Source organism: Puma concolor, chromosome A2 (genome assembly GCF_028749965.1).
Source record: "Puma concolor isolate L17-30 chromosome A2, mPumCon1.1.hap2, whole genome shotgun sequence".
In the NCBI taxonomy this organism is placed as follows: domain Eukaryota; kingdom Metazoa; phylum Chordata; class Mammalia; order Carnivora; family Felidae; genus Puma; species Puma concolor.
The window spans coordinates 95,086,489-95,104,807 of record NC_141668.1 but is presented as its reverse complement, the minus strand read 5'-3'; the positions used below and the strand labels follow the sequence as shown (position 1 = coordinate 95,104,807).

Below are 18,319 nucleotides of genomic sequence, written 5' to 3'. Positions count from 1 at the left end.
CCACTGGTTGGTGTATTAATGACACCACAAGCAAATACTTCCATCAGCTATTGTTTGGATATGTGTAGGTACCACTGTGACTTGGTGAATCTTCTATGGCATTTTCTCAGAGCCAACTCAAGCTGTGGATCTGCCATATCATCAGGTTTGTGGGTGATGTACTTTTTTTTAAGGAGGCGGCAAAACTTGGCTTGCCTTCTTTGGGAAGGCATGATTTTATTTTCTCAATCTGTGTATCTTGTGACCAGCGTTGGGAAAATTACTAGGATCGGTGATAAAAAAATTATTTTAATTTTCAGCTATATTTGAAAAAGCAGAATCACGTTTCTGTCGTCTTTCTTTTAAAGAAGATGATCTAGAAAATTTCATCCACCAGACAACATCACGATATGGACCGTGATCTTCTCTTCTCAAAAGAAATCTACAGAAGATCCAGAAAGATGAACAGGAGAGGGGAAGAAAATGTTCATTCCAATATGTTGATCGTAAATAAGAATGTTGGAGGGAAGACCATTTTGCAATGATTTTCAGGAGAATATTCACGGCAGCTCTTGGTCTCAGCATATGGAAGGGTGTGCGTGTATCTGAGGTCTTTTGTTTGCTCCAGCTGCAGAAACGCTAAGCTGTTCTGTCCATTTGTGGGGTCTCCTCTCACGTACATGTCACCACCACTGACAGACAAGACACAGGCACACGGAAATACACAGAGGACAGGAATGGTCTCCAGTGCCATCCTTGCGACAATTTGTGATCTGGGAAAACAACCAGTTCTCTGCCTTCTTCAAGCACTTCATGAATGAGGGGACTTAAAAATAGAGGGAGGAGGGGCGCCAGGGTGGCTCTGTCGGTTAAGCGTCTGACTTCGGCTCAGGTCATGATCTCGCAGTTCACGGGTTCGAGCCCCACATTAAGCATCTGACTTCATCTCAGGGCATGATCTCACAGTTTGTGGATTTGAGTCCTGTGTCGGGCTCTGTGCTGACAGCTCCGAGCATGGAACCTGCTTCAGATTCTGTGTCTCCCTCTCTCTCTGCCCCTCCTACACTCACACTCTGTCTCTCTCTCAAAAATAAACATTTTTAAATTTTTTTTTTTTTTAAACAGAGGAAGGAAAAAAAGAACCACTAGTAAAAGTTTTTACAATGGCTATCACTGTGTCTCTCACATACTTTCCTTACAATATAACTGCCTTCATCACTAGAGGGTGGCAGAGGGGACCAAGGCTAGATCATAAAAATGCCATGCATTTCCACATTGCGCTCTTAGACCTCTACCTTACCGTGCTCTGAGCGAGCCCAGGCCACGTGCATGAAGAGGCTCTGAATAAGCGGTCCAGGTGACAACCCCAGCCAAGGTCCCAGCAGATAGCCAGTATCACCCATCATGCATGTAAGTGAGGAAGGCTTCATGGTGACTTCTACCCCAGCCACCCCCAAATGCAATCCCAAATGAGAAAGGCCTTGCTGACCCCAGGCAACTCCCGGTACCATCAGAGATAATAAAATGATTGCTATTGTTTTGAGCCACTAGGTTTCTTCTTCTTTTTTTTTTTTTAAGTAGTGAGAATTATACTTCTTAAGCAATTATTAGGTTGTAGACCTAAATGTATGTTAAGCATTACACATGTTTTGTCACTTAAACTTCACAAACAGCCTATTAAAGATGGTGGGTGTTGGGGTGCCTGGGTGGCTCAGTTGGTTAAGCGTCCGACTTCAGCTCAGGTCATGATCTTCTAGTTCGTGGGTTCGAGCCCTGCATCGGGCTCTGTGCTGACAGCTCGGAGCCTGGAGCCTGCTTCGGATTCTGTGTCTCCCTCTCTCTCTGCCCCTCCCCTGCTCATACTCTGTCTCTCTCTGTGTCAAAAATAAATAAAAACATTAAAAAAAAAAAAAAGATGGTGGGTGTGACACAATTAAAGAATGCTACGAAGGCCACCCAACCTGGGAGCTGGCAGTCTGTGGTTCAAATCCAGGAGAGTTTAGAGCCTGACCTCTCCTCTCACGATGGCCTGTCCCCTCGGAGGGTGCAAGGGAGCCCTGGAGGTTCATGGAAGGCCACCCCATCCCAGCCTCTTGTTCCAGATGGGGAAATGGCCTGTCCAGCTTGCACAGCCAGCCCAAGACACACTTCCCCCTCCGGCACTTAGGAGAAACCTGCACTAGGAACCCAAGCTGCATCTATAAATTCTTGTTCGTCACTTGGGACTGACACAGGCCATGACTGCACCCCACTGCTGGGTCATCACTCTGGTCAAGAACAGCAGTTTGCTCTCTTTTGTGTGAGTGTGGTAAAATAAACATAACATTTCTAGATTCCAAAAGGCTTCCCAGACTTTTCCAAGCCTATGGACTTTCTACACCAGCTCCGCTGATCGCAGACTATGTTCATGTTCACAAACATTACTGGTGAGAGAACATTTAGCCATTTAGTACATTTAAGCGCTCAGTTCCGTGGCATTAAGTACATTCACCTGTTGTGCAACCATCACGACCATCCAATGCTAGAACTTTTTTTATCCTCCCGTTGGAAACTGTGCATCCATTAAACAGCAACTCCCCACTGCCCCCAGCCCCAGGGAACTGCCATCTTACTATCGGCCTCTGAAGTCTGATGACTCTGGGTACTTCATATAAGTGGGATCCTACAGTTGCTGTCCTTTCGTGACTGGCTAAATTTCACTTAGCACAAGGTCCTCGAGGTCTATCTATTTTGTCGCATGTTTCAGAATTTTCTTCCTTTTTAACGTTGGATGTTATTCCATTCCATGTTTACACCACATTTTATTTATCCATTCATTTATCAAGAGACATTTAGGCTGTTTCCACCTTTTGGCTATTATGAATAATGCAGTTATAAACATGGGTGTGAAAGTATCTGGTCAAGTCCCTACTTTAAGTCGTTATAGATCCCAAAGCGGTATTGACGGATCATGTGGTAGTCTTTATTTTTTACAGTCCCACCAACAATACACAAGTGTTCCAATTTGTCCACATCCTTGCCAACACTTGTTATTTTCTGTTTGTTTTTTATGATAGCCACCCTAACGGATGTGGACTGATACCTCATTGTGGTTTTGATTCGCATTTCCCTATTGAAAGCTGCTAAGTTTGGGGATGATTAGTGACACAGAAATAGATGACCAGGACATTAATTAATCACATTTCTTTTGATCATTGCCTAGAGCAGATGGCCTTGTCTTTACAGAAATAGATTATTCTAGTCATTCTGAAGCAGTCTCTTTCTTACTCTTCACATTTTTTTTTAATGATTACTTCTTTGTTTGGAGAGTGAGAAAATGAAGCACCAGAGGAGGGGCAAGAGAGAGAGAGAATCCCAAGCAGCCTCCCCACTGATGGCACGGAGCCCTACACGGGGCTCGATCCCACAAACCGTGAGACCGTGACCTGAGCTGAAATCAAGAGTCAGGTGCTTCACCGACTGAGCCACCCAGGCACCCCTTGCTCTTTACGTTCCTAGCAGAGGCTAAATGCTCTTGCCTCATACCTCTCAGAGATGCTCAGATCCAGCCCTTCTCTCTAGTTCAGTTCTTTGTGACTTTGTACTTGGACTTAGTGTTTCCATTCAGGAATTCCTTCTCTGTACCGGCTGCAAAATCTGTTGTCACAAATCCTGAGGGGGAAAAAAACCAGTCAAGAAATTAGGAAAAATGGAAAAAAAAAGAATGCAGTGACACTCACAGCTTCACAGTCAACACAGAGATGTTACGGTTTCAAGGGAATCCACTGATGTCAAGGGCAGGAAACGCTGATGAGGGAATTGAATGGTAAGGACGGCATTTTCAGGCACCGGGGCTGGAGCATGGAGCAGGGAAGTTCACCGTCTAATCACACAGTCTGACTCGTAGCTGTTGCCATGTTACAAGTGTGTCTGAGGTATGGTCTGCTGACAAGGAGCCATTCGTGGAAACAATGGTAATAAATTTATACACACGGTCTATTTCATATAAATCCTGTGAGTGGGATTCCAAGAAGTAACACGTTTAAGAAGCAGAATAAGTCCTTAAATTCTGGAACTTCAACACATGATTCTGTCTAGTGGCATCAACCTTGCTAAGAGATCCACATGTCTGTTATTTGAACACTCCCCGGTCGTGTTCACAGTTTTCCAGTGTTTACATGCTATAGGTTACTTTGACAGAAGAAATACAAACAGAAGAAAATAGGAATGCTGTTGCGGAATACTCCAGTGGGGAATTAGAAACCGATGGAAAACTGAATCAGCAGAGCAACGCAGATTATACGTTTGATAGCAAATCCCAAGCCAGGGCAAAGAGACAAAATGTTTTCATCAGTAAAAGGGAATAAGCTTATGTGAAGCAGCCAGCGACCCTAATGCCCAATTTGAAGACGGTTTTGGACGCACTCTTAAAAATTCAACTAATGTCAATGCGAAATGGAAGAAAATTTTCTGGTTCTGGGATAGCCGTCATGAAATGAGGATCAAGACCGTACAACAGGGGAATTGGTGCTGTGTGGTTTTAAAGTTTTCACTTAAAGAATGGACAACTGGCTGACACTAATAGAACCCTGCATGTCAACTACAATTTAAAAACAACTTAAGCACCTGACTCCTAATTTCAACTCAGGTCGTGATCTCACGGTTCATGAGTTTGAGCCCCACGTTGGGCTCTGCACTGACAGCATAGAGCCTGCTTGGAATTCTCTCTCCTCTTCCTCTCTCTGTCTCTCCCCCATTCTCTCTCTCTCTCTGTTTCAAAATAAGCAAACATTAAAAAAAAAAGGTTTTAAAAAATAAAAAGTGGGCAAATGGATAAATACTAAATATGGCATTTCAAGTGTTTTAAGATGATTTTCAGTTGGCTTTTGTGTCCGTATTCCCATCTTACATTTTTTATCATCAGATATATTAGGTGGAGATCATTTTTACATATATTACATATTATTTTACATATATTACCTATGTCCTCTTGTTACAATATATTTCTCAGCAATAAAAAAAACAACTATTCACATGTTGCTATATCTTTACAGCAGAAAATCAAGAGCAAGTAAATAACCCCATCACAGAAAAAATATTTACCACTTATTATGGTCACTCATTATTTAAAAACATAAATAGAATTTGTTTTTAAGAAAAACAGAATGGTTTATGATTTGGGGATTTCATGGACATTCCAGAGACGTTCCTCTTCTTGTTCGTGAATCACAAAGATTCCAAGATTAGCCTGTTGGGAATCTGGAAATAAAGCTGGGCTACTGCGGACTCCTCCCTCTTGGCCCTGCTGTTACCTCTGTCACGCTCTATCTGTGCTCCTCCTGTTCTCTTAAAGGTCCATCAGAAAACCAGAGCTGCACACATCATTTTCCTGCCTAGAACCCCTCACCACATCTCACAACATTTGTGTGCACACACCCCTACGTGCCTACAGTTTTTAGAGCCCCCGCAATATAGGTCCATTTATACACTGCATCGATGTGCTACTATACAAAACCTGGACGTTCAAACATGCAACCTGTAAAAATTTTAAAGAATGAAATTTTTAAAATACAAAACTTCTAATTTTATATCCCAGCAAACCAGTAAATGAATCATTTGAGGTAACTTCTAAGAGGTCACACACCTTAGTTTGGGGCTCACTGATTTGAAGAATAAAAATTCAATTCCTTAGCAATTTTCTGCACGATTGGGCCATCCTCACACTTCTCTGTGCTTTGAGCACCCTCCTGTATGTGGAACATCTCATTATTTTGCCCTCTGTAGTCCTTGCTGCAGAATGATCTGGTCTCCTATTTTGCTTGGTGAAATTCTTCCCACTTAAAAAAAAAATTTTTTTTTAATGTTTATTTTATTTTTGGGAGAGAGACAGAGTGTGAGCTGGGGAGGGGCAGAGAGAGGGAGACAAAAAATCTGAAGAAGGGTCCAGGCTCCCAGCTGTCAGCACACAGCCCGACGCGGGGCTTGAACTCATGACCCGTGAGATCGTGACCTGAGCCAAAGTCGGACGCTTAACAGACTGAACCACCTGGGCATCCCAAAATTCTTCCCACTTTTAATTCACAGCCTAATCATCTACTCTTCCAAGAAAGCTCCTTTTCTCTAAGAAGAGTTGGTGAATGATACTAATCCTAGTTTTTATTTTCAGCTTCAAGCCCAGACTGCCCGTCCCGCACCAGGCAGTGCACAAGGAGTCTACAGACACCATCTCATGTATGCACAGCAACATCCCAGTGAGGCACTTCGTGCTCTCCTTTTTTGGACAAAACAACAGAGGCTCAATCCACCTGGATTTGGAGCCCAAGCACAAGACTGTTTTCCAGTGACTTCTTTCATGGCCCTTCCCCATTGCTGTACACTTTTCCGTAGCCTTATCCCTCACACAGCAGTGTGCCCTGGAAATCTGGTGCTGCTTTTCACTAATTTCTACATTCTTGCCTTCCAGCGTCATACCTAACATAAGAAAGCAACTCCACACTGGACCAGATGGACTTAACAGATATATTCAGAACATTTCATCCTAAAGCAGTGGAATATACATTCTTCTCCAGTGCACATGGAATGTTCTCCAGAATAGACCACACACTGGGACACAAATCACGCCTCAACAAGTACAAAATGATCGAGATCATACCATACATATTTTCAGACCACAACGCTATGAAACTCAAAGTCAACCACAAGAAAAAAATTGGAAAGGTAACAAATATCTGGAGAACATCCTACTAAAGAACATCCTACTAAAGAATGAGTGGGCTAGCCAAGAAGTTAAAGAGGGAATTAAAAAGTACATGGAAGTTGGGGCGCCTGGGTGGCTCAGTCGGTTAAGCGTCCGACTTCAGCTCAGGTCACTATCTCGCAGTCTGTGAGTTCGAGCCCCGCGTCGGGCTTTGGGCTGATGGCTCAGAGCCTGGAGCCTGCTTCCAATTCTGTGTCTCCCTCTCTCTCTGCCCTTCCCCCGTTCATGCTCTGTCTGTCTCTCTCTGTCTCTCTCTGTCTCAAAAAAAAAAAAAAAGTACATGGAAGCCAATGAAAATGATAACACCACAACCCACAACCCAAAACCTCTGAGTTGCAGCAAACGTGGTCCTAAGAAGAAAGTATACAGCAATACAGGCTTTCTTTCTTTCTTTCTTTCTTTCTTTAAACTGACTGAGCCACCCAGGGACCCTTTATTTTATTTTTAGTTTTATTTTTTCTTTTTTAAAATTTACATCCAAATTAGTTAGCATATAGTGAAACAATGATTTCAGGAGTAGATTCCTTAATGCCCCTCACCCATTTAGTTCATCCCCCCTCCCACAACCCCTCCAGCAACCCTCAGTTTGTTCTCCATATTTTTGAGTCTCTTCTGTTTTGTCCCCCTCCCTGTTTTTATATTATTTTTGTTTCCCTTCCCTTATGTTCATCTGTTTTGTCTCTTCAAGTCCTCATATGAGTGAAGTCATATGATTTTTCTCTTTCTCTGACTAATTTCACATAGCATAATACCCTCCAGTTCCATCCATGTAGTTGCAAATGGCAAGATTTCATTCCTTTTGATTGCCAAGTAATACTCCATTGAGCAATACAGGCCTTCTTAAAGAAGGAAGGAAGGTCACATATACACAACCTGACTTTACACCTTAAAGAGCTGGGAAAAGAACAACCCAAACCCAAAACAAGCAGAATACAGGAAATAATAAAGATTAGAGCAGAAATCAGTGCTATTAAAACCAAAAAACAAAAACAAAAAACAAAAACAAAAACCCACAATAGAACAGATAAATGAAACCAGAAGCTGGTTCTTTGAAAGAATTAACAAAATTGATAAACCCCTAGCCAGTTTGATCAAAAAGAAAAAGGAAAGGACCCACATAAATAAAATCAAGAATGAAAGAGGAGAGATCACAACCAACACAGTGGAAATAAAAACAATAATAAGAGAATATTATGAGCAAGTATATGCCAATGAAATGGGCAATCTGGAAGAAATGGACAAATTCCTAGAAACATATACACTACCAAAACTGAAACAGGAAGAAATAGAAAATTCTAACAGACCCATAACCAGTAAGGAAATAGAATTAGTAATCAAAAATCTCCCAAAAAACAAGAGTCCAGGGCCAGATGGCTTTCCAGGGGAATTCTATCAAACATTTAAGGAAGAGTTAACACCTATTCTCTTGAAGCTGTTCCAAAAAATAGAAATGGAAGGAAAACTGCCAAACTCATTCTATGAAGCCAGCATTACCTTGATTCCAAAACCAGAAAAAGACCCCACTAAACAGGAGAACTACGGACCATTTTTCCTGATGAATACAGATGCAAAAATCCTCAGCAAGATACTAGCCAACTGGATCCAACAATACATTAAACAAATTATTCACCACGACTAAGTGGGATTTATACCTGGGATGCAGGGCTGGTTCAATATCTGCAAAATAATCACTGTGATACATCACATCAATAAAAGAAAGGTCAAGAACCATATGATCCTCTCAATAGTTGCAGAGAAAACATTTGACAAAATACAACATCCTTTCTTGATAAAAACCCTCAAGAAAGTAGGGATAGAAGGATCATACCTCAAGATCATAAAAGCCATATATAAATGACCCAACGTTAATATCATCCTCAATGGGGGAAAACTGAGAGCTTTCCCCCTAAGGTCAGGAACAAGACAGGGATGTCCACTCTCGCCACTGTTATACAATATAGTATTGGAAGTCTTAGCCTCTGCAATCAGACAACACAAAGAAACAAAAGGCATCCAAGTGGGTCAGTAGGAGGTCAGACTTTCACTCTTCACAGATGACATGATACTATATATGTAAGACCCAAAATTTTCCACCAAAAAACTGCTAGAACTGATCCATGAATTCAGCAAAGTGGCAGGATATAAAATCAATGCACAGAAATTGGTTGCATTCCTATATGCCAACAATGAAGCATCAGAAAGAGAAATCAAGGAATCGATCCCATTTACAATTGCACCAAAACCCATAAAATACCTAGGACTAAATCTAACCAAAGAGATGAAAAATCTATACACTGAAAACTATAAAAAGCTTATGAAAGAAATTGAAGAAGACACAAAGAAATGGAAAAATATTCCATGCTCCTGGATAGGAAGAACAAATATTGTTAAAATGTCAATACTACCCAAAGCAATCTACATATTCAATGCAATCCCTATCAAAATAACACCAGCATTCTTCACAGAACTAGAACAAACAATTCTAAAATATGTATGGAACCAGAAAAGACCCGAATAGCCAAAGCAATCTTGAAAAAGAAAACCAAAGCAGGAGGCATCACAATCACGGACTTAAAGCTATACTACAAAGCTGTAATCATCAAGACAGTATGGTACTAGCACAAAACAGACACTCAGATCAATGGAACAGATAGAGAACCCAGAAATGGACCCATAAACATATGGCCAACTAATCTTCAACAAAGCAGGAAAGAATATCCAATGGAATAAAAACAGTCTCTTCAGCAAGTGGTTCTGGGAAAACCGGACAGCAACATGCAGAAAAATGAACCTGGACCACACACCATACACAAAAATAAACTCAAAATGGATGAAAGACCTCAATGTAAGACAGGAAGCCATACAAAATCCTTAAGGAGAAAGCAGGCAAAAACCTCTCTGATCTTGGCCACAGCAACTTCTTACTCAACACGTCTCCAGACTCAAGGGAAACAAAAGCAAAAATGAACTACCGGGACCTCATCAAAATAAAGGCTTCTGCACAGCGAAGGAAACAATCAGCAAAACTAAAAGGCAACAGACAGAATGGGAGAAGATATTTGCAAACGACATATCAGGTAAAGGGTTAGTATCCAAAATCTATAAAGAACTCAAACTCAACACCCAAAAAACAAATAATCCAATGAAGACATGGGCAAAAGACATGAATAGACACTTCTCCAAAGAAGACATCCAGATGGCCAACTGACACATGAAAAAATGCTCCACATCACTCATCATCAGGGAAATACAAATCAAAACCACAATGAGATACCACCTTACACCTGTCAGAATGGCTAACATTAACAACTCAGGCAACAACAGATGTTGGCGAGGATGTGGAGAAAGAGGAACCCTTTTGTGCTGCTGGTGGGAATGAAAACTGGTGCGGCCCCTCTGCAAAACAGTATGGAGGTTCCTCAAAAAATTAAAAATAGAACTGCCCTACAGTCCAGCAATTGCACTACTAGGTATTCATCCAAGGGATACAGGTGTGCTGTTTCAAAGGGGCACACACACCCCAATGTTTATAGATATTTAGTTTAGTGCTATTAACAACAGCCAAAGTATGGAAAGAGCCCAAGTGTCCAATGATAGATGAATGGATAAAGAAGATGTGGTATATATATACAATAGAGTATTACTCAGCAATCAAAAAGAATAAAATCTTGCTGTTTGCAACTACATGTATGGAACTACAATGTATTACTCTAAGCGAAATTGGAGAAAGACAAATATCACATGACTTCACTCATACAAGGACTTTAAGACACAGAACAGATGAACACAAGGGAAGGGAAGCAAAAATAATATAAAAACAGGGAGGGGGACAAAATAGACTCACAAATATGGAGAACAAACTGAGGGTTGCTGGAGGGGTTGTGGGGGGGGGATGGGCTAAATGGGTAAGGGGCATAAGGAAATCTACCCCTGAAATCATTGTTGCACTACATGCTAACTTGGATATAATTTTTTTTAATAATAAATTAATTAATTTAAAAAAAAGAAAGCAACTCAGTGGGGATGCCAAGTGGCTCAGTTGGTTAAGCATCCAACTTTGGCTCAGGTCATGATCTCAGGATTCATAAGTTCAGGCCCCACGTCGGGCTCTGTGCTGACCACTCAAAGCCTGGAGCCTGCTTCAGATTCTGTGTCTCCCTCTCTCTGTGCTCCTTCCCCACTCACATTGTCTCTCTCTCTCTCAAAAACAAACATTAAAAAAAAAAAAAGAAAGCAACCCAATGGTTACTGAATAACTTTGTAAGCAATGTGAAAAGTAATCTTGTCATCCTCCACAGTTTGTATATTGATATGGTTCTGAAGCAAATACATCCTAATAAACAACTATATTATAAAACTGAGCCTCCCACGCGTCCAGAGGAAAAAAAATGTTTAAAAAAATTCACTATTCCATGTCTCTGACGAGCGGCCAGATTTTCTTCCCCAAGCATATATAAGTTATTAGTTGTTTATTTAGTAAGAGTGTGAAAAATCAAAGATGATGTACCCACTACTAACTTTCTAAGAATAACTTTAAGAACAGCAACAAAAGAAAGTATAATAATAAGCATGGTTCCCTAAAAGACCCATATTCTTTGAAAAGGTAACTGACAGGGAGCGCCTGGGTGGCTCAGTCGACTGAGCATCCGACTCTTGATTTCAGCTAAGGTCATGGGATCAAGCCCTGCATCAGCCTCCATGCCAATCATGGAGGCTGCTTGGGATTCTCTCTCTCCATCGCACTCTCTCTCTCCTTCTCTCCCTCTCGGTCTCAAAGACTGGGCACTCAGGACTCCCTGGAAATTTCTGATGGCAAACACTACTCCAGCAGACATCCAATTGCTGCAAATCTCCTGCACACTCTCTCCACATTTACACGGCTCCTCATTTGGGGAAAGGAAAGCCTGTCTTCATGAGACAGACTGAAAAACTCTGTAGCCTGCCAATCACATGCACCCAGGAGATGGTCTCATTGGAACCCAGGATGCCTGAAGCCCCGTGGTCACTAAAGCAAGCTAGGTATATATAGAATACAGAAGGTGCACACAGTCCTTTTCTTAGAATCCAGTTCGCTTCTTCCAGCCCCGGCTGGAAATATGGTGAGGAAATATGGACACATTTCTCTACTCCAATTTGTCTTCCCAGGTCCAACAATTGGTTTTATAGCAGTAAAATTTCCAGAAAATTTGCTAAAGCTAATCCCTTCAGGGTCACAGGCATGGCCATCTATCATACTTAGCCCGGAAAGCCTCCTCACCCTCACTCTTCCCTGGCCCCAGAGTCATTTTAGCCAGATGTCTACCACCCACACTCTGAGGGCGTGAGCACAGCTTCTGACAGAAGCTGTCAGCGAATTTGCCTCCACTTGGTTTAGCCAGAATGGAGGGGGAATCCCCCCAGATCCAGGGAATGGAGGGGAGCTGGCTACCTAAGAGATAATTCAGTATTTTACGATCACCCCCTATGTATAGTTTTGTGAGTATTATGTAGAAAAGAGTGTACCTTTCTTCATCTTGAGTTTCAGAACGGAGGCCCCTGTCATCTAAGCTTTAGTCCCTGCCAGGACCATGGACAGAAAAGTGGATCTGCTCTGGGTAGAAGAGGGTAGAAACCCATCCCACAAGGCTAGACTTTCAATTAAGAAATATCCTCCAAAATCCTGGGTTCTTAAAACAGATGTCTGCCCGGTTATGCAATCTTGACACACTATCTAGGCTTCATGGTTTAGGAGAATTTCCTTAACTTAAATTTCCCACTTGATAAAAATGTGAGCACAATTGTGATTCCCACCCCCACCCCCCACCCCCCGCCACCCCCAGTGGAAGGATACAGTGCAGTTTAACTAATTAAAAGCTAACCAGAGGGCCTTGCACTTGAGCCATGCAGAGCGCCTCATCTCTGAGTTACCCAACAATAAAAGCCAGAAAGCAACAACAACCCGGAGACCTCCTAACAAAACAGTTTGAAGACATCGGAGGGCAGCAACATACTCAGGACTTAGAAAAGAGAAGGGAAACTCAAGGAGGGGAGCTGGAGTTTTCATCCACAGAGTGTTTGCTAATTCACAGTACAGGGCACAGAGACCTAATGCAGTCCGACACTGGACAGGTGAGATCAACACTGGAGTTCAGGGCTACCCAGTCAGCTAGGAATTGAGGACTCAAGATCCTGGAGAAAAAGGAACTGCAGAGAAAGAGAACCCACATTCCACGCAGAGGCATCTGCTAGAGTGTACATGGCAGAGTGGGACAGGGGGACAGCAGGAGGGTGGGACAGCTGGAGGGAGGCAGCCATGCTGGAGAGCACTGCCTGGTCCCATGAAATGTACACACGCCAGTGATACAGTGACTAATAACTAAGGAATAAACATATCAACACAAAAATGAGCAAGAAGCTGGTGCAGAGCAACAAACTGAGGAGTGTAATTAACCTGAGCGTCTACAATTAAACTACAAGGAAAAACGAAACTATAATAGTAACTTAAACTATAAGATACTTACACGCAGATGTAAAAAGAAATGTAAGAGATCAGTATAGAGACTTCTGAATACTTGAATAGACAGAGACCTCTTGGATTTCTGGATAGGGAGTCTCAAAATTATTAAGATCAACCCTTCCCACAATAGTCTGTATATTTAACACAACTCCAGGTGAGATCCCAAAAGATTACTGGGAACACTAGATGAAAATTAATTCTAAAATGAACACAGAAGAATAAGCCTGTGAGACTATTCAGAGAATGTTTGAAAAAAGAAAGTAGTGAGGACAAACTGTCCCTAGCAGCTTAAAATACATTATAAAGTTCTAATAACAGGGATAGCTATCACGGAGATAGACTAGATCCTACGTGGATTAAAGACATGTGTAAACAAGTCATAAAACACAAACTATAAAAATAATGCAATGTAAGTCCTTATTTATATATATATGGTGATCTCTCCTTTTTTTTTTTTTTTTTTTTTTTTTTTTTTTTTTTTTTTTTGAAAGAGCGCATGCAAGAGCTGGGAGAAGGGTGGAAGGAGAGAATCCCAAGCAGGCTCTGCACTGTCAGCACAGAGCCCCAGGCGGGACTCAATCTCAGGAACTGTGAGATCATGACTTGAGCAGAAATGAGGAGATGGACACTTAACTGAGCCATGCAGGCACTCCACTAATTTCATTTTTTATAACACATACCTTGATCCATTTTGGAACTTTGTTTGCTTTAAGGAAGTAGGAATTAAGCTTTGTTTTTCATGAGTAATTTACAAATAACCCTCCTCTTAAGCTGGTATCCTGTGATTCATTCACTGTCTCATCCTTTACCTATTATAATCACTACATTTTCATATGTTTTCATGTGCAGGGGTAAAACCTACCTGATTTTTTTTTTATCTCTAGATTTTCTCCCAGCTATTCTCTTACATATTCTTTCATATGACCTTTTAAATTATTTCACTAGGGCACCCGGGTGGCTCAGTCATTTGGGTGTCTGACTTCATCTCACAGGTCATGAGTTCAAGTCCTGTATTGGGCTCACTGCTGTCAGCTCAGAGCCCATTTTGGATCCTCTCTGCCCCTCCCCTGCTCGTGCTCTTGTGCTCACTCGCTCTCTCTCAAAAATAAACATTAAAAAGTGTATTTCATCAAATCACAAAAATAACTTTTGTTTGTGACTGCATTTAATTTCTTGATACATTTGGGAAGAGGTGACATTTCTACAACGTTGACTCTTTGGACCCAATCAGAAGATTAGCTAATAAGTTTTCTTAAAGAGGCATATTTTCAAAATAAAGGATAGAATATATGTATTTACTAATTATATTATTCAGCTGTAATCATTTGTATAATCTGTCAATGATGGAAAGAGATTTACATCTCTATGATTAGGTTGTAATACATTTTCAGCAATTTTTATCTTAAAGGTAATCCTGATATTTTTACATTTGATTTTCATAGAAGTTGAACTTCTATACATTTTTAAATGATTACTGATTCCTCTCCATCCACTCTGATATGCCAGATCAGATTGTGAGCTTCCTCAAAATCTAAGTTTTTAAAATTTTAATTCCAGGAGCACCTGGGGGGCTCACTCGATGGACTGTCCCATTTCAGCTCAGGTCATGATCTCACGGTTCATGAGTTCGAGCCCCATACTGGGCTCTCTGCCGCAGCGTAGAGCCCACTTCAGATCCTCTGTCCCCACCTCTCTCTGCCCCCCCCACCCACTTGCTTGCTCTCAAAAATAAATAAAACATTTAAAAATAAAACATATGCTCTTTGAAAAATATGAAGGGATATTTAAAAAAATAAACTACAAAACTTTAATTCCAGTATAGTTAAGTGTTATATTAGTTTCAGGTACACACTATAATGATTTGACAATCCTGTACATTACTCAATGCTCATCATAAGCGTACTCTTAATCTCCTCCACCGATTTCTCCCATCCCCCCACCCACCTCCCCTCTGGTAACCATCAGTTTGTTCTCTGTAGTTGAGAGTCTATTTTGGGGTTTTTTTTTTGGTTTGTGTGTTTATTCAATTTACATAGGAGTAAAATCATATGGTATTTGCCTTCTCTGAGTTATTTCACTGAGCATTATACTCTCTAGATCCATCTATATTGTTGCAAGTGGCAAGATTTTATGCTTTTTAATGGCCAATATTCCATCACACACACACACACACACACACACACACACACACACACACCCCACATCTTTATCCATTCATCAGTTGATAGACACTTGGGTTGCTTCCATAGTTTGGCGAATGAAAATCATGCTGCAATAAACACAATTGCATGTATCTTTTTGAATTAATGTTTTCTTTGGGTAAATACCCAGTACTGAAAGTACTAGATCATAGGTATTTCTATTTTTAATTTTTTTGAGCAATCTCCATACTGTTCTCTAGAGTGGTGACACCAGTGTGCATTCCTACCAACAATGCAAGAGTGTTCCCTTTTCTCCACATCTTTGCCAACATCTGTTGTGTTGATTTCAGCCATTCTGACAGATGTGAGGTGATATCTTAGCATTACTTTTCTTGTTTTCATATGTCAGCCAGCCAACAGTTCACTTTTGCTACTGTTACTATTTTGTCATCTGCAGTTATTTGCAATATTAATTGTATTTTGACCTTATTTTATAAAAATAATTGAGACATGGAAACATAAATGGGTTGGTGCTAATAATAAATTCTATCACAATAAAGGAAAAATTCACCAGGTATATTTAAAGCAGCAAATTCTTAGCTTCAACTAGGCATTTATCATGAAAACAAAGCAAAATTAGATGATTTATGTCAAAATCATATTAAGAAAGATGATCGTGTAGAGGAGTAGTGTCCAGTTGAACAGCATACAAGCCACTCAGCTCAATTTTAAGTTTTAGCAGCTACATCAAAGTAAAAACACAAATTAAATTAATATATTTTCTTTGGCCTGATGTATACATCATTTCAACATACAATGCATATTAAAATTTTTAATATGGGGATGCATTTTTTATAAAAAGACTTAGAAAGCTACTCTTAGGGGTCCCTGGGTGCTTAGTCAGTTGAGCATCTGACTCTTGATTTCAACTCAGGTCATGATCCCAGGGCTGGGGGACTGAGCCCCCTCTCAGGCTCTGTGCTACGTGCGGAGCATGCTTGGGATTCTCTCTCCCCACTCTGCCCCTCTTCCCCACTGGTGGTGGGGGTAATACTTATTTTTTATTAGATGTCTAATTAGATGTCTCTAATAAAAAATAAGTAATTCATTTATTAGAGATCTATAATAAAAAATAAGTATTTCGGGGCGCCTGGGTGGCTCAGTCGGTTAAGCGGCCGACTTCGGCTCAGGTCATGATCTCGCAGTCCATGAGTTCGAGCCCCGCGTCGGGCTCTGGGCTGACAGCTCAGAGCCTGGAGCCTGTTTCAGATTCTGTGTCTCCCTCTCTCTGACCCTCCCCCGTTCATGCTCTGTCTCTCTCTGTCTCAAAAATAAATAAATGTTAAAAAAAAAAATAAGTATTTCATTTATTAGAGATCTCTAATAAAAATAATTAAAAATAAATAAAATACTTGCTAAAAAAAAAAAAGCTACTATTTATTTTACACTTTGAGTCTCCCTTCAGGCCAGCACATTTTCAACCACTCCCAAGCTCATGTCTGATTAGTGGCTACCGTAATGGATGGCACAGATCTAGAAGGCCAGGTATAGTTAGGATGTTTATCATACTTTAGAGGTCTTGGAACAAATTTCCTTTGTAACTTAAAAGACGGTCCAGAATGGCGGGTTACATTTTCATAAATTTTTTCATGAACGTATTTTAAAAAGAGAACCATCTGCATGACATTTTAATGCCATAGGTTCTTGGCACTTAGGACCTTCTGGAACTTCTTGACCCAGCCACGTAAAGTGACTCTTTGGCATGTTTCAAATTGTTTGCTTAACTTTAACTTGGTGGTAATCTTATGACCCATGCCTTTGTTTGCAATTCCCTGACCTATTGTGCCTATGCTTTTACTTAAAATTTTGACCGCTCTGGTTTTAAAAGCATCTCTTGTAGACATGTTTTAATGACCTGTTTTTATGGTCCCTCTACTACACATTAGTTCATTGGCTTCGATCTGTGATCCAATACCTGAGTAAATGCCACTTCTACGTGGTATTACTACAATTCCACGGATATTTGTGTGAGCGTACATTGATTGCCCATCCCCGCTACATGGCCTGTGTTTTCCGGGAGTCCATCTTGCTTTTCTCCCTCTGACAGTCTGAAATTATTAAGAATGATCTTATTTCAATTTTAAGTAACATACCTAAATATGAATATTTTAAGTCAACTTCACTCAACCTCAGAAGCAGAGCAAATTCTCTTTACTTCTCCCTATGGAAGGTAAGGAAATTCACCCTCTTAGACTGCCTTCTGATATCAGCTCCATGTTTTTGTTGGGATATACTAGGACTTTTGCCCATGATTGTTTTTTTTTTTTTATTTATTTATTTTCATTTTTGAGAGAGAGACAGAGAGCCAGCAGGGGAATGACAGACAGAGAGAGAGGGAGACATAGAATCCGAAGCAGGCTCCAGGCTCTGAGCTGTCAGCACAGAGCCCAACGTGGGGCTCGAACTCACGAACCGTGAGATCACGACCTGAGCCGAAGTCAGATGCTTAACCGACTGAGCCACCCAGGCGCCCCCATAATTGTTATTTTTAACATCATGAGGTTTTTCTGTAAATAGGTATAACGCCTACACTCTGTATTATAAACATGGTTTTTCTAAGTTTAAATAATGGAATGTTTACGGTCCATCAAGACCAGCTACATAATTTGTAGGGCCCTGTTCAAAATGAACACATAGAGCTCTTTGTTCCAAAGTCAAGAATTTTGAAATGGCAACAGCCGAGCGTGAAACTCCATGGGACTTTTAAGCATGAAGCCCTGTGTGACGTCACCGATCAAAGTTCATGAAAACCCTGCTGCACACTTTTTATGCGGCTTCTTGGCTATTCTTTTTAATAAGCTTTTAATGTTTACTTTGAGACAGAAAGAGAGCTCTCACGAGAAGGGGAGGTGCAGGGCGGTGGACAGAAGATCCGAAGTGGGCTCTGTGCTGACAGCAGAGAGCCAG

At 40.9% G+C, this 18,319-nt stretch overlaps 1 long non-coding RNA gene across 4 annotated transcripts in view; it reads right to left on the bottom strand.

The window, feature by feature from the left end:
* Positions 1-18,319, bottom strand: part of LOC147583343 (uncharacterized) — a 103,353-nt gene that overhangs the window by 19,320 nt on the left and 65,714 nt on the right. For all 4 annotated transcript variants that reach the window (XR_015248116.1, XR_015248114.1, XR_015248115.1 and 1 more), the window contains exon 2: positions 3,505-3,630. This is a non-coding gene — a long non-coding RNA (uncharacterized LOC147583343). The remainder of the gene's footprint in view (positions 1-3,504; positions 3,631-18,319) is intronic.